The sequence below is a fragment of the Oncorhynchus keta genome, chromosome 19 (assembly GCF_023373465.1).
Source record: "Oncorhynchus keta strain PuntledgeMale-10-30-2019 chromosome 19, Oket_V2, whole genome shotgun sequence".
Taxonomy (NCBI): Eukaryota; Metazoa; Chordata; class Actinopteri; order Salmoniformes; family Salmonidae; genus Oncorhynchus; species Oncorhynchus keta.
In genome coordinates, this window is record NC_068439.1 from 82451929 (window position 1) to 82470031 (window position 18103).

At 44.5% G+C, this 18103-nt stretch overlaps 1 long non-coding RNA gene across 5 annotated transcripts; it reads right to left on the reverse strand.

Moving 5' to 3' along the window:
- Window positions 1-4244: 4244 nt before the first annotated feature.
- Window positions 4245-9336, reverse strand: LOC118378619 (uncharacterized). Of its 5 annotated transcripts, XR_008071767.1 has the most exons (7): window positions 9128-9336; window positions 8765-8891; window positions 8114-8156; window positions 7874-7990; window positions 6767-7407; window positions 6048-6203; window positions 4245-4515 (listed from the first exon to the last, which is right to left on the reverse strand). It is a non-coding gene; the product is annotated as an uncharacterized LOC118378619 (long non-coding RNA). The 5 variants fall into 5 exon arrangements; XR_004824465.2 differs by lacking the exon at window positions 8765-8891 and having other exon boundaries at window positions 9128-9322; XR_008071766.1 differs by lacking the exons at window positions 8765-8891; window positions 9128-9336 and adding an exon at window positions 8410-8698.
- Window positions 9337-18103: the final 8767 nt, after the last annotated feature.

Below are 18103 nucleotides of genomic sequence, written 5' to 3' on the forward strand. Positions count from 1 at the left end.
GGCAGTGGAGGGACTCCCATCTACGAACAGTTTTTCACAACATCGTGGCTAAATCAGAGAAAAGGGCGAAAATTAAGCTAAGAAATTTACATGATCTTTAGAAATTAATCGAATAATGGAAATCGCAGTAAATGTAGTTTCAGAATATTTATGTTACAAATGCAAAACAACGTTTAAAAAAATAATATTACAAATGTTTCGCTCAAAAAGACTGTGTCCCGCTATATTGCTCAGGCTGCACCACAGCGTCTATTCACAGGCGCGATCCCACTACTGAGCGGCACGGGGGCTTTGGCCTGCTCCGTTTCCGACCTGGGCCGGTGCACCCCTCCTTAGACGACCTGGTGGTCCCGGGCTCCCCCAGGAGCACCATATCGATACCGAACTTAGTGCGGACACCCGATCGGCATAGTCCACTGGAGCTCAGAACTCCTGAGCTCAAACGATCCGCCAGCCTAAGCCTCCCAGCAACTTGGATTACAGGCGCACGCCACTGCACCCGGCGAGAGAAGAGAGGATTTTAAAGGCATTTAAAGTTAAATTCGTGACGTCACACGGCTTCTACAGTGGCCTCTTGTGGAATCGTAGCGGTGTTGAAATTCCGCGCGCTTCTGGCTCTGGCACCGGTTCAAACATGTTATGTCCTATGGTAGCACATCCGTTTCTGAAATCTTGCCCAGTTATTGTAGGTGACTCTTTAGTAAAGGTATAAAAAATAAAAATAACACTCGCAATTTTGTCTTTTCCTAATAGCGCTGATAATTACTTTATTGGTGAACAATTTACTTATTTACTTACAATTTACATGACTTAATATGACTGTGACACTGTTTCTATGTTGTTGTCCTAGCTTACCTTAACGAGTAACTTTATTTGGGAATAGTCTTGGTAAGTGTAGTGTGGCAATATATTTTGCATGATGCATTTATTATTTTTTTTGCATGAATACTGATGGCATACTCTCTGTTTACGCATGACTGCATGGCCACACGTGTACCAACAATGATGAGACAGCCTACAGGGAGGAGGTGAGGGCCCTGGCGGAGTGGTGCCAGGAAAATAACCTCACTGAGGAATATTCCTCACTGAGGAAGATGGTCCTCCCCTTCCTCCTCTGACGAGCCTCCATTGGCCCAGAGCCATATTACATATACTTTATTATCAGAGTGTGCCAGTGTACTCCAGGTAAGTATGCTTTGATTTATATATGATTTATAAATACACTTGATGTGTTGGAGCCAGCGTGCCTCCATCTTGGCTCTCCCACACCATTGTGTTGAAGCCACTGTGCCTCCATCTTGGCCCTCCCTCACCATTGTGTTGAAGCCACTGAGCCTCCATCTTGGCTCTCCCTCACAATTGTGTTGAAGCCACCTTGCCTCCATCTTGGCTCTCCCTCACCATTGTGTTGAAGCCACTGTGCCTCCATCTTGGCCCTCCCTCACCATTGTGTTGAAGCCACCTTGCCTCCATCTTGGCTCTTCCTCCCCATTGTGTTGAAGCCACTTTGCCTCCATCTTGGCTCTCCCTCACCATTGTGTTGAAGCCACCTTGCCTCCATCTTGGCTCTCCCTCACCATTATGTTGAAGCCACCTTGCCTCCATCTTGGCTCTCCCTCACCATTGTGTTGAAGCCACTTTGCCTCCATCTTGGCTCTCCCTCACCATTGTGTTGAAGCCACTGAGCCTCCATCTTGGCTCTCCCTCACCATTGTGTTGAAGCCACTTTGCCTCCATCTTGGCTCTCCCTCACCATTGTGTTGAAGCCACCTTGCCTTATTTAGGAAGATATAGAAATGCATTTATTAAATGTCTATATTCATTTTTGGCACATCTATTCTATTACAGACACATTAATGCTGACTTTTAAATTATATGTGAGATACATACAAACAAATAATGAAAAACATCTTAAGAAAATCCCTTAATATTATGAGATGGCTAATGTTACTCTCCCCACTGTAATCAAAACATACATGAAATACTGTAGAATTTAATTTCTTTCCAATTTGGTCCTGCCGTACATACCTACACGACGCAGGCCTCCTAATTGTCCCTAGAATTTCTAAGCAAACAGCTGGAGGCGGGGCTTTCTCCTATAGAGCTCCATTATTATGGAATGGTCAGCCTACCCATGTGAGAGACACAGACTCGGTCTCAACCTTTAAGTCTTTACTGAAGACTCATCTCTTCAGTAGGTCCTATGATTGAGTGTAGTCTGGCCCAGGAGTGTGAAGGTGAATGGAAAGGCTCTGGAGCAACGAACCGCCATTGCTGTCTGCTTGGCCAGTTCCCCTCTTTCCACTGGGATTATCTGCCTCTAAACCTATTACAGGGGCTGAGTCACTGGCCTACTGGTGCTCTTCCATGCCGTCCTTAGGAGGGGTGCATCACTTGAGTGGGTTGAGTCATTGACGTGATCATCCTGTCTGGGTTGGCGCCCCCCCACTTGGGTTGTGCCGTGGCGGAGATCTTTGTGGGCTATACTTAGCCTTGTCTCAGGATGGTAAGTTGGTGGTTGAAGAAATCCCTCTAGAGGTCTGGGGGCTGTGCTTTGGCAAAGTGGGTGGGGTTATATCCTGCCTGTTTGGCCCTGTCTGGGGGTATCATCGGATCGGGCCACAGTGTCTCCTGACTCCTCCTATCTCAGCCTCCAGTATTTATGCTGCAGTAGTTTGTGTCGGGGGGCTAGGGTCAGTCTGTTATATCTGGAGTATTTATCCTGTCTTATCCAGTGTCCTGTGTGAATTTAAGTATGCTCTCTCTAATTCTCTTTCTTTTTCTCTCTCAAAGGACCTGCGCCCTAGGACCATGCCCCAGGACTACCTGGCATGATGACTCCTTGCTGTCCCCAGTCCACCTGGCAGTGCTGCTGCTCCAGTTTCAACTGTTCTGCCTGCAGCTATGGAACCCTGACTTGTTCACTGTGATTACTATTATTTGACCCTGCTGGTCATTTATGAACATTTGAACATCTTGTCCATGTTCTGTTATAATCTCCACCCGGCACAGCCAGAAGAGGACTGGCCACCCCACATAGCCTGGTTCCTCTCTAGGTTTCTTCCTAGGTTCTGGCCATTCTAGGGAGTTTTTCCTAGCCACCGTGCTTCTACACCTGCATTGCTTGCATGTTTGGGGTTTTAGACTGGCTATTTCTGTACAGCACTTTGTGACATCAGCTGATGTAAGAAGGGCTTTATAAATACATGTGCTTTAAACGGTGGACTATTCTTACTAGGGAGAGCCAATATGGCCAAAACATAGTATTATCAATCCAGTATTTACATACATCATTGGGTACATGTATATTTACAGACTGCCAAAATCAATATTTATGAGTAATTCCCCCCCACCCACAACTTCTCACCTGAATGCATTTTTTAAAAAACGTTCCTCTCTACCCAGTAGAGGACTGGTCACCCTTCAGAGCCTGGTTTCTCTGGTCTACCCTGGCCAGTCTGGTCACCCCTCAGAGCCTGGTTCCAGTACAGCCAGTAGAGGACTGGTCACCCTTCAGAGCCTGGTTCCTCTCTACCCAGTACAGCCAGTAGAGGACTGGTCACCCCTCAGAGCCTGGTTCCTCTCTACCCAGTACAGCCAGCAGAGGACTGGTCACCCCTCAGAGCCTGGTTTCTCTGGTCTACCCTGTACAGCCAGTAGAGGACTGGTCACCCCTCAGAGCCTGGTTCCTCTGGTCTACCCAGTACAGCCAGTAGAGGACTGGTCACCCCTCAGAGCCTGGTTCCTCTGGTCTACCCAGTACAGCCAGTAGAGGACTGGTCACCCCTCAGAGCCTGGTTCTTCTGGTCTACCCAGTACAGCCAGTAGAGGTCTGGTCACCCCTCAGAGCCTGGTTCCTTCCTAGGTTCCTGCCTTCCAGGGAGTTTTTTTTCTGTGCTTCAGTCTCTGTATGGTTTGCTCTGTGCTTCAGTCTCTGTATGGTTTGCTCTGTGCTTCAGTCTCTGTATGGTTTGCTCTGTGCTTCAAGTCTCTGTATGGTTTGCTCTGTGCTTCAGTCTCTGTATGGTTTGCTCTGTGCTTCAGTCTCTGTATGGTTTGCTCTGTTAAGCACTTTCTTTGTGACAACTGCTGATGTACAAATTTAATTTATTTGATTGATGTGTGGCAACGGCAGGTCCAGACAGATTTTTAGGGGTTGGCACCCAGTCAGTCTAGCAGTGTAATGAAAATACCTGTCGTTCCCAGTTGGCTCCCTCTAAATTGAAAATACACAGACCAACAAGTTGACATGTGGAGTACTTTAATATACTTTCAGCAATATCAACAAAAAAAAATGTGCCGTACCACAACTTAATAAAACCCTTGTAAGTTGTCTGGTTAAAAAAAAAAAATCTGTTAAGTTTCACAAATAAAAATTAAATAAAAGAAAATAAGACCGACCAGATCGTTGATAATTAAACCATAAGAAAATGTAAAAATAAATAAATAAATAACCGAACAGCAACATCACATCATCTGGACTCAAGTCTCGGCTGCTCGTCTCTTGTCGCCGAGCTAGAAAAACAAAAGCACTGCATTAGGACAAACCAGAACACAGTTTGGTGATCAGTCACTGCATTAGGACAAACCAGAACACAGTTTGGTGATCAGTCACTGCATTAGGACAAACCAGAACACAGTTTGGTGATCAGTCACTGCATTAGGACAAACCAGAACACAGTTTGGTGATCAGTCACTGCATTACGACAAACCAGAACACAGTTTGGTGATCAGTCACTGCATTAGGACAAACCAGAACACAGTTTGGTGATCAGTCACTGCAATAGGACAAACCAGAACACAGTTTGGTGATCAGTCACTGCATTAGGACAAACCAGAACACAGTTTGGTGATCAGTCACTGCATTAGGACAAACCAGAATAACAAACCAGAACACAGTTTGGTGATCAGTCACTGCATTAGGACAAACCAGAACACAGTTTGGTGATCAGTCACTGCATTAGGACAAACCAGAACACAGTTTGGTGATCAGTCACTGCATTAGGACAAACCAGAACACAGTTTGGTGATCAGTCACTGCATTAGGACAAACCAGAACACAGTTTGGTGATCAGTCACTGCATTAGGACAAACCAGAACACAGTTTGGTGATCAGTCACTGCATTAGGACAAACCAGAACACAGTTTGGTGATCAGTCACTGCATTAGGACAAACCAGAACACAGTTTGGTGATCAGTCACTGCATTAGGACAAACCAGAACACAGTTTGGTGATCAGTCACTGCATTAGGACAAACCAGAACACAGTTTGGTGATCAGTCACTGCATTACGACAAACCAGAACACAGTTTGGTGATCAGTCACGAAAGACGTCACTTCAACTTAAACAAAAAGTTCTCGACAAACCCGGACATGAAAATGATAGGTCATTTTAAAATAGGAGTTAAAAACCATTTAGAGTTTGTCCTCTGTGTTGGTAATACTAGGTACAGGGCCTTCAGAAAGTATTCACACCCCTTGATTTAAGAAAAGGGTTTACAGCCCCCCCCCAAAAAATGGCTGTGTTTCTCTGTGAATAGGCACTCACCTAACATAATCGTTTGTGGTGCTTTCGCTGTAAAGCCTATTTGAAATCGGACACTGTGGTGGGATTAACAAGAAGTGTATCTTTAAAATGGTGGGAAATACTTGTATGTTTGAGGAATTTTAATTGTGAGATTTCTGTTGTTTTTCTATTTGGCGCCCTGCACTTTCACTGGCTGTTGTCATATCGACCCCGTTAACGGGATCTCAGCCATTGAACAAGACATCGGGCCGATGTTGGCATTTTTAGCTAATGTCGGCCGATTTCAGATATGCTTACCGATATATCGTGCATCCCTAATTACAGCCTTATTCTAAAATTGATTCAATAAATATGTATCTACACACAATAATCAAAGCAAAAACAGCTTTGTCATTATGAGGTATTGTGTGTAGATTGAAGGGGGGAAAAAACCAATTTAATTCATTTTAGAATAAAGCTGTAACGTAACAAAATGTAGAAGAAGTCAAGGGGTCTGAATACTTTCCCGAATGCACCGTACCTAGCTGCCTGGGGGTCTGAGACTCTGAGGGGGGGCAAGTCTGTCCCCTGGGGGCCAAGCCGCGGAGGTGCTCCTGAACCAGCTCGATGGATGCTTTCATCTCATCGCTGGCTGAACGGGTCCTGGGAGCCATGGGAACCGTTTGTCTCTGTGGTACTAGGGGAAGACACGAAGGCAACAGGACCGTCGTACTCATTAGTGCACAACGTAGTAAAAAATATAATAATTTGCAAACAAAAAACAAAAGGTTTTTATTTGAAACGTTCAGGTAGTGGTAGTCCCTCACCATTTCAGTCCGTTTTGATCCATTTGGTGCCTAATGAATATGACCCAGGTGTCATGATAATAAACAGGACAACACATGTCCAATAGGGAAGATTCATTCAGGCAGATTGACAGTGAGACAGCGAAGGCATCTTTGCAACAGGAAGGGGCAAATTAACACGTCTTTTTTATGAACCCAAGGCTTCCACTCTAACTAAAATGTCCCAAGGCTTCCACTCTAACTAAATGTCCCAAGGCTTCCACTCTAACTAAATGTCCTAAGTCAAAGCTGGGCTGTTTGCTTACGATAAAATGCTGAAGCTCTATATAGTTAAACGACATGTAGGTCTTCAGAAGTCTTATGAGTTAGTGTTAGGGCTCTTCCACATTATCAAAGCCAACTAGAACAGTGATATGTTCAACATTTAATCCATGTCTCCTAAATCAACACTTACCTGTGCTCATGGGCGGAGATGGACACGCGGGCCTCTGTCCTATCAGAGAGCGAGAACTGGACACCACAAGCCCCTTCGACCCCTCACTCTTCGCAGCTGAGATGCCGCAGCTTCAGAGTAGAGCGGAGGCCTCATCGACTCTGGTTCTAGATACACAGACAGACAGACAGAGACAGAGAGACAGAGAGAGAGAGTGTCAATTTAGTTACACATGGACAGATAACACCTTTCAACAGATAAAGCATTTGTTTAAAAAAATGAATGGTCTCTATTCAAGAACAGAAAAGAGTAAACGCTCAACACACAAGATGACTTTATAGTCCAGTATTATAACAACCCTGGCCTTGAAGTCTGTTACATAACCATCTCGGGTTCTTTTGATCTCTGATAGGGCGATACCCTCTCTCACCAGTCGCTACAGTGTTACTTTCAGTGAAAGCACAGACTCCTTTGGCGCAACCTGAACTTACCTACTGCCACAGAGCTCAGCTTCTCCAGGACTCCATGTAACCTGAACATACCTACTGCCACAGACCTACTGCCACAGAGCTCAGCTTCTCCAGGACTCTGTGTAACCTGAACATACCTACTGCCACAGACCTACTGCCACAGAGCTCAGCTTCTCAGGGACTCCATGTAACCTGTTAATGACAACACACCAGGGTTAGGAGAAGCGTTTAAAATGGAAATAGATCATACAAAGTTACCCCCCCATCCTCTCAACTCAAGACACCTAACTAGCTATAAAGTGTTCCCAGATCTGTTTGTGCTGTCTTGCCAAACATAAATTAAATGACCTTATGTAACGGATGTGAAACGGCTAGCTTAGTTAGCGGTGTGCGCTAAATAGCGTTTCAATCGGTGATGTCACTTGCTCTGAGACCTTGAAGTAGTGGTTCCCCTTGCTCTGCAAGGGCCGCGGCTTTTGTGGAGCGATGGGTAACGATGCTTCGTGGGTGACTGTTGTTGATGTGTGCAGAAGGTCCCTGGTTCGCGCCCGGGTATGGGCGAAGGGGACGGACGTAAAAGTTATACTGTTACACTTAGAATTTGGCGAGATAGTACAAACAGAACTGGGACCAGGCCTAGCTGGTTAGCTATACATACCAGACTGTAATCTTGATAGTATTGTTTCCAAGGACGAGGGCCAGGTCGTCAGACATCTGCTGTGAAGTCTTCTTGTCGGCCGCCATCACCACGATATAGTCTGGTATAACTCTTCATCTTGGGGAGAGACAGTTACAACAAAATCACATATGAAGCAAGGGATTCTACAACCCATTTTAGAAGGTAAAAACAGTTAGCTGATGCACATGAGTTCAAAAAGCCGATGATATTCACACTTACCAAAATAGGCACCGAGTTCTTGAAGTTTCCCCTTGATAGCAGCCTAAAAAATATATATATATATTTAAAAAATACATCGTGAATTGCTAGACTTGGTTTAAAAAAAAAAGAAGACAACCTAACTACTGTAACTTTACATGTTTATTTTTTTATTTATTTAACCAGGTAGGCTAGTTGAGAATAACTTCTCATTTACAACTGCGACCTGGCCAAGATAAAGCAAGGCAGTGAGACACAAACAACAACAACCGAGTTACACATGGAGTAAACAAAACATACAGTCAATAACACAATACCAGTTTGTAACGACTCTCTCGCATCTCCTTGCCTGGCTAACCAACGTAGCTACATTTATCTGGATAACGTTCAGAACAATTATTATCATGCCAAAATGCAAGCATAAAAGTGTAATTAGATGTCATTGTATTTTTCGACATCTTTTCACAAATTGTCTGGGTGTATTCATTCCGCCGATTCTGTTGCAAACCGTTTCTTAAACGGAAGCAAACGGGGATGGATCAAACTGCATTTGTCCAATAGAAACTCTCGTTTCTATCGGCGTTTTGCAACTATTTGGACTACTGACTAAACCCCATTACTCCAAAACAGTGTTTCTATTGGACAGGTTCAGCAAACAGTGAGGGGACCTACCTGAATCTGTCCAATAGAAACACTAGCTTTCGTTGCAAAGGGTCACACTTTTTACGCCACTTTAGATGGTTGGAGAGCATTTTCGCGAACCTTAACCTCAGTCTCCCAACCTGCCACGAAAAAGTCACTTCCGTATCGAAATCGTGTGAAAATAAAAATGTTTTATCATTTTTTTGTTTGTTTGTTTGTTTTTCAGTTGCTGGTACTGGTACAGTAGCTAGCTACGTTTCCAAGACAAATAGTAGTACGATTATTATTATTGGTCCCACCATTTTTCTTATATGTATACTTTGACAATGTAGGCAAATTAACTTGACATGTCAATAAAGTATATTGATTTGAATTGTATCGAAATAACCTCACCCGTATTTTCTTGCTTATTTCTGTGCCGATCTCCATGTTTGCGTGTGATGTACTTAAAACTAAGATTCGTTATTTAAATATAAGCTGATAATTCCTAAAAGAAAATGCCCGGCCAACAAAAACAGTAGCGCCGCTGAATGTAAAATGCAAACACACTCGCTATGCAGTATGGGATACTGGAGGCTCAGAACTAGTGCTATTTTTTTTTTTATCATGTAGAATAATCTGTATACATACAAGAAGTATACAAATAGACAATGATAACATATGCTAGGGGGTACAACAAATGACAGATTATAGAAAATGTACATATGGATTGTTTTAAAAGATATGTGCTATCCGGGATCTTGTTGTGGTTCTTTCTTCCTCTGTGGGTTTTATGGCGGACTACACCCCAAAAGGTGTACCAAAAAAATAAAATTCAAATAAATAAATACATACATAACAGTAAAACTAAATCCACCCTAATTAAAAATAGTCCACTTCTTCCTCCTTGTAGTTCCCCATATCTCAATTTTCAAGCTCTAGGACCTGAGAGGGTGGTACAGCTTGTGCCAATATTCCATTTAACTCCTTTGCTGAAAATCTTTCCGCTCCAGGAACTGCTCTGCCGCAATCACTATGATTTCTATCTTCCTGGACCTTCTGTCCACCTTGGCAGTGCCATTAATTACCACAGCTATAAAGGCCACAAAGTCGTGCCATTAATTACCACAGCTATAAAGGCCACAAAGTCGTGCCATTAATTACCACAGCTATAAAGGCCACAAAGTCGTGCCATTAATTACCACAGCTATAAAGGCCACAACGTCCACCATCTTTAATCTTTAAAATGTCAGGATCCTGCTGGTGAAAGGAAACCCCTGCATCCTGCAGTGTAGGCCAATCCACCACCATGGACACTTTGCATTCAACCCCTCAACCCTTCAACCCCTTTTCACAGCTGCTGCTTATGAAATGCCCAGTACAACCCTGACTTTGGCCACCTCGTTCTCTTTCACCCCTTTGTGGGGCATTGGAAAGACGTGGCTTCGTGGTTCCCGACCGCAATTGTAACATGTCACATAAACATCACTTTTATAACACATAATATGATTCTTTCAACAACTTGGACGTCTCGGGCTTCTCCCTTCTGTAATATATGGCCTATATATATATAGTCTCCCTTCTGTAATATATGGCCTATATATATATAGTCTCCCTTCTGTAATATATGGCCTATATATATATAGTCTCCCTTCTGTAATATATGGCCTATATATATATAGTTTGCCTTCTGCAAACACTTGATACATGATTACAGTGATGCCACTGCGTTGGTCTTGGGATAAATGCTCTGACTCTGTAGTTAATATGCCCAAACTGCACTTGAGAGACTCCATATCAAAAAAACAAAAGAACAGATCGACTCTTCACTTTGCCACCATTCAGCACACGATTCATCCGACGTGCTTCAAATCACTTTTCAGGAATATTTTTTATCTCTTCAAAATTGACTTCCTGTGAGACGTCAGATATAACCCCCTTGAGGGGGGCCCTGTTTCCGAAGAGACACACAAGACACTTTAATTTCGACCATGAAGGCCTGATTTGTGCTGTCTCCTCTGAACAGTTGATGTTGAGATGTGTATGTTTGTTGAACTCTGTGAAGCTATAGAGATATCTACTGCAGCCCTCATCCTCCACATGCAACAGCTGTTCTGCCAGTCACATTCTGTTAAAGGTCCCCAAATCACACACATCCCTGGGTCGCTCGTCTTTTCAGTTCACTGCAGCTAGCGACTGGAACGAGCTGCAACAAACACTCAAACTGGACAGTTTTATCTCAATCTCTTCATTCAAAGCCTCAATCATGGACACTCTTAATGACAGTTGTGGCTGCTTTGTGTGATGTATTGTTGTCTCTACCTTCTTGCCCCTTGTGCTGTTGTCTGTGCCCAATAATGTTTGTACCGTGTTTTGTGCTGTTGTCATGTTGTGCTGCTGCCATGTTGTGTTGCTACCATGTTGTGTTGCTACCATGTTGTGTTGCTACCATGTTGTGTTGCTACCATGCTGTCCTGCTACCATGCTGTGCTGCTACCATGCTGTGTTGCTACCATGTTGTGTTGCTACCATGCTGTCCTGCTACCATGCTGTGTTGCTACCATGCTGTGCTTCTACCATGCTGTGTTGCTACCATGTTGTGTTGCTACCATGCTGTGCTTCTACCATGTTGTGCTTCTACCATGTTGTGTTGCTACCATGTTGTTGTCATGTTGTGATGCTACCATGTTGTTGCCATGTTGTGTTTCTACCATGTTGTGTTGCTACCATTGTTTTCATGTGTTGCTGCAATGCTGTGTTGTTGTCTTAGGTCTCTCTTTATGTAGTGTTGTCTCTCTTTATGTAGTGTTGTCTCTCTTTATGTAGTGTTGTCTCTGTATGTAGTGATGTCTCTCTTTATGTAGTGTTGTCTCTCTTTATGTAGTGTTGTCTCTCTTTATGTAGTGTTGTCTCTCTTTATGTAGTGTTGTCTCTCTTTATGGAGTGTTGTCTCTCTGTATGTAGTGTTGTCTCTCTTTATGTAGTGTTGTCTCTCTTTATGTCGTGTTGTCTCTCTGTATATAGTGTTGTCTCTCTTTATGTAGTGTTGTCTCTCTTTATGTAGTGTTGTCTCTCTTTATGTAGTGGTGTCTCTCTGTATGTAGTGTTGTCTCTCTTTATGTAGTGTTGTCTCTCTGTATGTAGTGTTGTCTCTCCGTATGTAGTGTTGTCTCTCTTTATGTAGTGTTGTCTCTCTTTATGTAGTGTTGTCTCTCTTTATGTAGTGTTGTCTCTCTTTATGTAGTGTTGTCTCTCTTTATGTAGTGGTGTCTCTCTATATGTAGTGTTGTCTCTCTTTATGTAGTGTTGTCTCTATGTAGTGGTGTCTCTCTTTATGTAGTGTTGTCTCTCTGTATGTAGTGTTGTCTCTCTTTATGTAGTGTTGTCTCTCTTTATGTAGTGTTGTGTTGTCTCTCTTTATATAGTGTTGTCTCTCTTTATGTAGTGTTGTCTCTCTTTATGTAGTGTTGTCTCTCTTGTTGTGATGTGTTTTGTCCAATATGTTAATTACATGTATTTTTATTTTTAATCCCAGCCCCCGTCCCCACAGGAGGCCTTTTGCATTTTGGTAGGCCTTCATTGTTATTTATTCACTATTATTCTACAATGTATTTAAAAAAAGTAAGAATAAAGAAATACCCAAATAAGTAGGTGTTCTAAAACTTTTGACTGGTACTGTATATTTACAAAAATATATATATGGGGGATTGGAAATGATACAGACAAATACATTAATGGAAGGTACAATCTATCTGCAATATTAAATCTGACCTACCCCCCAAAAATGGTTTGAATAAAAAAAATCTATAAATTAAGAAGGTGCTCCTAATGTTTAGTCCAGTCAGTGGATACTCCTACACGTTGGTTAACCAATGAACACTAGGGGGCAGACTGTGACTGTTATAAACAACATATGGTCCTATTGTTCTTGAGAAGACTAAATATTTCTAGCATGTTTTAGCATATTAGCACATCAACATATTAGCATATGAACATTTTAGCATATTAACATATCAGCATATTAGCATATGAACATTTTAACATATCAGCATATTAGCATATGAGCATTTTAGCATATTAGCTTATGTGCATTTCTAGTGTGGGCATCTATGAATGCATCAACGTTATATTGTCAAACTCTTTTGGGACTACTGTGATGAATCCAAAGACCAACTTCGGAGTGAATCTGACTTTTAGTCCATGAGAAGAAGATTGTTTCTGATTATTTTAAGCGTCAGCGTCACATTAGCATCACTAAAGGGAATTGTTAATAGTTTCCTTATTTTTTAAAGATATCAATGCTAAACTTAGCATGGTTCATCAAACTAAGTTCAGAGATGTAGCATGGGCCCACATACCGGTGTTAATTTGGTCTTTAATGACTTAGCATGGTTCATCAAACTAAGTTCAGAGATGTAGCATGGGCCCACATACCGGTGTTAATTTGGTCTTTAATGACTTAGCATGGTTCATCAAACTAAGTTCAGAGATGTAGCATGGGCCCACATACCGGTGTTAATTTGGTCTTTAATGACTTAGCTTTTCTCAAACTAAGTTAAAAGAGATAATTCATTTTGTCTTATTCTATCCAGACGGACCTTATTGGTCCTTGAGTCAGATTTGATCATCGTGAGGAAAGACCCCTACATACAAAGTTTCAAGTCTCCTGGTCAAACGACCGATATGAAGGGTTTAAGTGAGGCTGCTTATTACAGGGCCTCCGATAGGTCAATCGGTGCCATTCTTTTAGACTCAGTTACTCATGGCCTCTAGTTCCTGTGTGGCAAATTATAAAATAAGTCACCCATCTATACATTAATTGTTTGACCTTGCCAATAAAAAAAAACAAAAATGCAAATCTGACAATAACACCAAGTTTCTTCAAGCTTCGCTGTGAACCCTTAATAAAACATATTACTTAGGAAAAACACATGTAGATGAGAACCTTTTCATAGTTTTTATCCTATGGGCCTACTGACGCAATGCCAAGTAAAGCAAAGTGCTTGGGTGACCAATGACGACAGACGGTACAGATGTTACACAATGCCCTGAGTACCACTACCTGGAGTCAACAGGGGGGGGGTCTTGTCTTTGGTGTTTCCCAAACTCCGTCTCAAAGAGATGTACGTTTGGCACCTTATGGTTTTTTGCTCTTGCCCTACACAAGCTGATTCAAACAATCGAAGCTTCATGATGTGCTAAGGAAAAAATATATATGTGTATATATATATATATATGTGTGAGAACCAGCCCACTGCTTCTCTTCAGAGGTAACAGAGTCAAATTGTAGCATTACAGCCCACTGCTTCTCTTCTGAGGTTAATTACACGGCTGTTTTCTGTTTCTTCTCAGGGAAAGCTTCCTGTTTTGCAGCCGCTCAACGCCGCCCCAACAGTGACAGGAAGGATCTCGCTCTCTCCTTCTAGACAAGATTCTCTCTCTCTCTCTCTCTCTCTCTCTCTCTCTCTCCCTCATGGCCCCCTGTCCGGTTGAGTCCATTCGCGTGTCATTGTTGTTGACAGTGTCAAAGCCACAGCCTACACTTCTGCCTCTGTGACTGCCAGCCAGGGACAATAAGCTGGTGTCATCTCAGATGTTGTATGTCGTTTGTGTTTAGTTTAGGGGCAGCAGGTAGCTTAGCGGTTAGAGCAGGTAGCTTAGCGGTTAGAGCAGGTAGCCTAGCGGTTAGAGCAGGTAGCTTAGCGGTTAGAGCAGGTAGCTTAGCTGTTAGAGCAGGTAGCCTAGTGGTTAGAGCAGGTAGCCTAGTGGTTAGAGCAGGTAGCTTAGCGGTTAGAGCAGGTAGCTTAGCGGTTAGAGCAGGTAGCTTAGCGGTTAGAGCAGGTAGCCTAGTGGTTAGAGCAGGTAGCCTAGTGGTTAGAGCAGGTAGCTTAGCGGTTAGAGCAGGTAGCTTAGCGGTTAGAGCAGGTAGCTTAGCGGTTAGAGCAGGTAGCTTAGCGGTTAGAGCAGGTAGCTTAGCGGTTAGAGCAGGTAGCCTAGTGGTTAGAGCAGGTAGCTTAGTGGTTAGAGCAGGTAGCTTAGTGGTTAGATCAGGTAGCCTAGTGGTTAGAGCAGGTAGCCTAGTGGTTAGAGCAGGTAGCTTAGCGGTTAGAGCAGGTAGCTTAGCGGTTAGAGCAGGTAGCTTAGCGGTTAGAGCAGGTAGCTTAGCGGTTAGAGCAGGTAGCTTAGCGGTTAGAGCAGGTAGCTTAGCGGTTAGAGCAGGTAGCTTAGCGGTTAGAGCAGGTAGCTTAGCAGTTAGAGCAGGTAGCTTAGCGGTTAGAGCAGGTAGCTTAGCGGTTAGAGCAGATAGCTTAGCGGTTAGAGCAGGTAGCTTAGCAGTTAGAGCAGGTAGCTTAGCGGTTAGAGCAGGTAGCTTAGCGGTTAGAGCAGGTAGCTTAGCGGTTAGAGCAGGTAGCCTAGTGGTTAGAGCAGGTAGCTTAGCGGTTAGAGCAGGTAGCTTAGCGGTTAGAGCAGGTAGCTTAGCGGTTAGAGCAGGTAGCCTAGTGGTTAGAGCAGGTAGCTTAGTGGTTAGAGCAGGTAGCCTAGTGGTTAGAGCAGGTAGCTTAGCGGTTAGAGCAGGTAGCTTAGCAGTTAGAGCAGGTAGCTTAGCGGTTAGAGCAGGTAGCTTAGCGGTTAGAGCAGGTAGCTTAGCGGTTAGAGCAGGTAGCTTAGCGGTTAGAGCAGGTAGCCTAGTGGTTAGAGCAGGTAGCTTAGTGGTTAGAGCAGGTAGCCTAGTGGTTAGAGCAGGTAGCTTAGTGGTTAGAGCAGGTAGCTTAGCGGTTAGAGCAGGTAGCCTAGTGGTTAGAGCAGGTAGCTTAGTGGTTAGAGCAGGTAGCCTAGTGGTTAGAGCAGGTAGCCTAGTGGTTAGAGCAGGTAGCTTAGCGGTTAGAGCAGGTAGCTTAGCGGTTAGAGCAGGTAGCTTAGCGGTTAGAGCAGGTAGCCTAGTGGTTAGAGCAGGTAGCCTAGTGGTTAGAGCAGGTAGCTTAGTGGTTAGAGCAGGTAGCTTAGTGGTTAGATCAGGTAGCTTAGCAGTTAGAGCAGGTAGCCTAGCGGTTAGAGCAGGTAGCCTAGTGGTTAGAGCAGGTAGCTTAGCGTTTAGAGCAGGTAGCTTAGCGGTTAGAGCAGGTAGCCTAGTGGTTAGAGCAGGTAGCTTAGCGGTTAGAGCAGGTAGCTTAGTGGTTAGATCAGGTAGCCTAGTGGTTAGAGCAGGTAGCCTAGTGGTTAGAGCAGGTAGCTTAGCGGTTAGAGCAGGTAGCTTAGCGGTTAGAGCAGGTAGCTTAGCGGTTAGAGCAGGTAGCTTAGCGGTTAGAGCAGGTAGCTTAGCGGTTAGAGCAGGTAGCTTAGCGGTTAGAGCAGGTAGCTTAGCGGTTAGAGCAGGTAGCTTAGCAGTTAGAGCAGGTAGCTTAGCGGTTAGAGCAGATAGCTTAGCGGTTAGAGCAGGTAGCTTAGCAGTTAGAGCAGGTAGCTTAGCGGTTAGAGCAGGTAGCTTAGCGGTTAGAGCAGGTAGCCTAGTGGTTAGAGCAGGTAGCTTAGCGGTTAGAGCAGGTAGCTTAGCGGTTAGAGCAGGTAGCTTAGCGGTTAGAGCAGGTAGCCTAGTGGTTAGAGCAGGTAGCTTAGTGGTTAGAGCAGGTAGCCTAGTGGTTAGAGCAGGTAGCTTAGCGGTTAGAGCAGGTAGCTTAGCAGTTAGAGCAGGTAGCTTAGCGGTTAGAGCAGGTAGCTTAGCGGTTAGAGCAGGTAGCTTAGCGGTTAGAGCAGGTAGCTTAGCGGTTAGAGCAGGTAGCCTAGCGGTTAGAGCAGGTAGCTTAGTGGTTAGAGCAGGTAGCCTAGTGGTTAGAGCAGGTAGCTTAGTGGTTAGAGCAGGTAGCTTAGCGGTTAGAGCAGGTAGCCTAGTGGTTAGAGCAGGTAGCTTAGTGGTTAGAGCAGGTAGCCTAGTGGTTAGAGCAGGTAGCCTAGTGGTTAGAGCAGGTAGCTTAGCGGTTAGAGCAGGTAGCTTAGCGGTTAGAGCAGGTAGCTTAGCGGTTAGAGCAGGTAGCCTAGTGGTTAGAGCAGGTAGCCTAGTGGTTAGAGCAGGTAGCTTAGTGGTTAGAGCAGGTAGCTTAGTGGTTAGATCAGGTAGCTTAGCAGTTAGAGCAGGTAGCCTAGCGGTTAGAGCAGGTAGCCTAGTGGTTAGAGCAGGTAGCTTAGCGTTTAGAGCAGGTAGCTTAGCGGTTAGAGCAGGTAGCCTAGTGGTTAGAGCAGGTAGCTTAGCGGTTAGAGCAGGTAGCTTAGCGGTTAGAGCAGGTAGCCTAGTGGTTAGAGCAGGTAGCCTAGTGGTTAGAGCAGGTAGCTTAGTGGTTAGAGCAGGTAGCCTAGTGGTTAGAGCAGGTAGCCTAGTGGTTAGAGCAGGTAGCTTAGCGGTTAGAGCAGGTAGCCTAGTGGTTAGAGCAGGTAGCTTAGCGGTTAGAGCAGGTAGCCTAGTGGTTAGAGCAGGTAGCTTAGCGGTTAGAGCAGGTAGCTTAGCGGTTAGAGCAGGTAGCCTAGTGGTTAGAGCAGGTAGCTTAGCGGTTAGAGCAGGTAACCTAGTGGTTAGAGTAGGTAACCTAGTGGTTAGAGCAGGTAGCTTAGCGGTTAGAGCAGGTAGCCTAGTGGTTAGAGCAGGTAGCCTAGTGGTTAGAGCAGGTAGCTTAGCGGTTAGAGAAGGTAGCCTAGTGGTTAGAGCAGGTAGCTTAGCGGTTAGAGCAGGTAACCTAGTGGTTAGAGTAGGTAACCTAGTGGTTAGAGCAGGTAGCTTAGCGGTTAGAGCAGGTAGCCTAGTGGTTAGAGCAGGTAGCCTAGTTGTTAGAGCAGGTAGCCTAGTGGTTAGAGTAGGTAACCTAGTGGTTAGAGCAGGTAGGCTAGTGGTTAGAGTAGGTAACCTAGTGGTTAGAGCAGGTAGCCTAGTGGTTAGAGCAGGTAACCTAGTGGTTAGAGCAGGTAGCCTAGTGGTTAGAGCAGGTAGCCTAGTGGTTAGAGTAGGTAACCTAGTGGTTAGAGCAGGTAGCCTAGTGGTTAGAGCAGGTAACCTAGTGGTTAGAGCAGGTAGCTTAGCGGTTAGAGCAGGTAGCCTAGTGGTTAGAGCAGGTAGCTTAGCGGTTAGAGCAGGTAGCCTAGTGGTTAGAGCAGGTAGCCTAGTGGTTAGAGCAGGTAGCCTAGTGGTTAGAGCAGGTAGCCTAGCGGCAGGTAGCCTAGTGGTTAGAGCAGGTAGCCTAGTAGTTAGAGCAGGTAGCCAAGTGGTTAGAGCAGGTAACCTAGTGGTTAGAGCAGGTAGCCTAGTGGTTAGAGCAGGTAGCCTAGTGGTTAGAGCAGGTAGCCTAGTGGTTGGAGCAGGTAGCCTAGTGGTTAGAGCAGGTAGCCTCATGGTTAGAGCAGGTAACC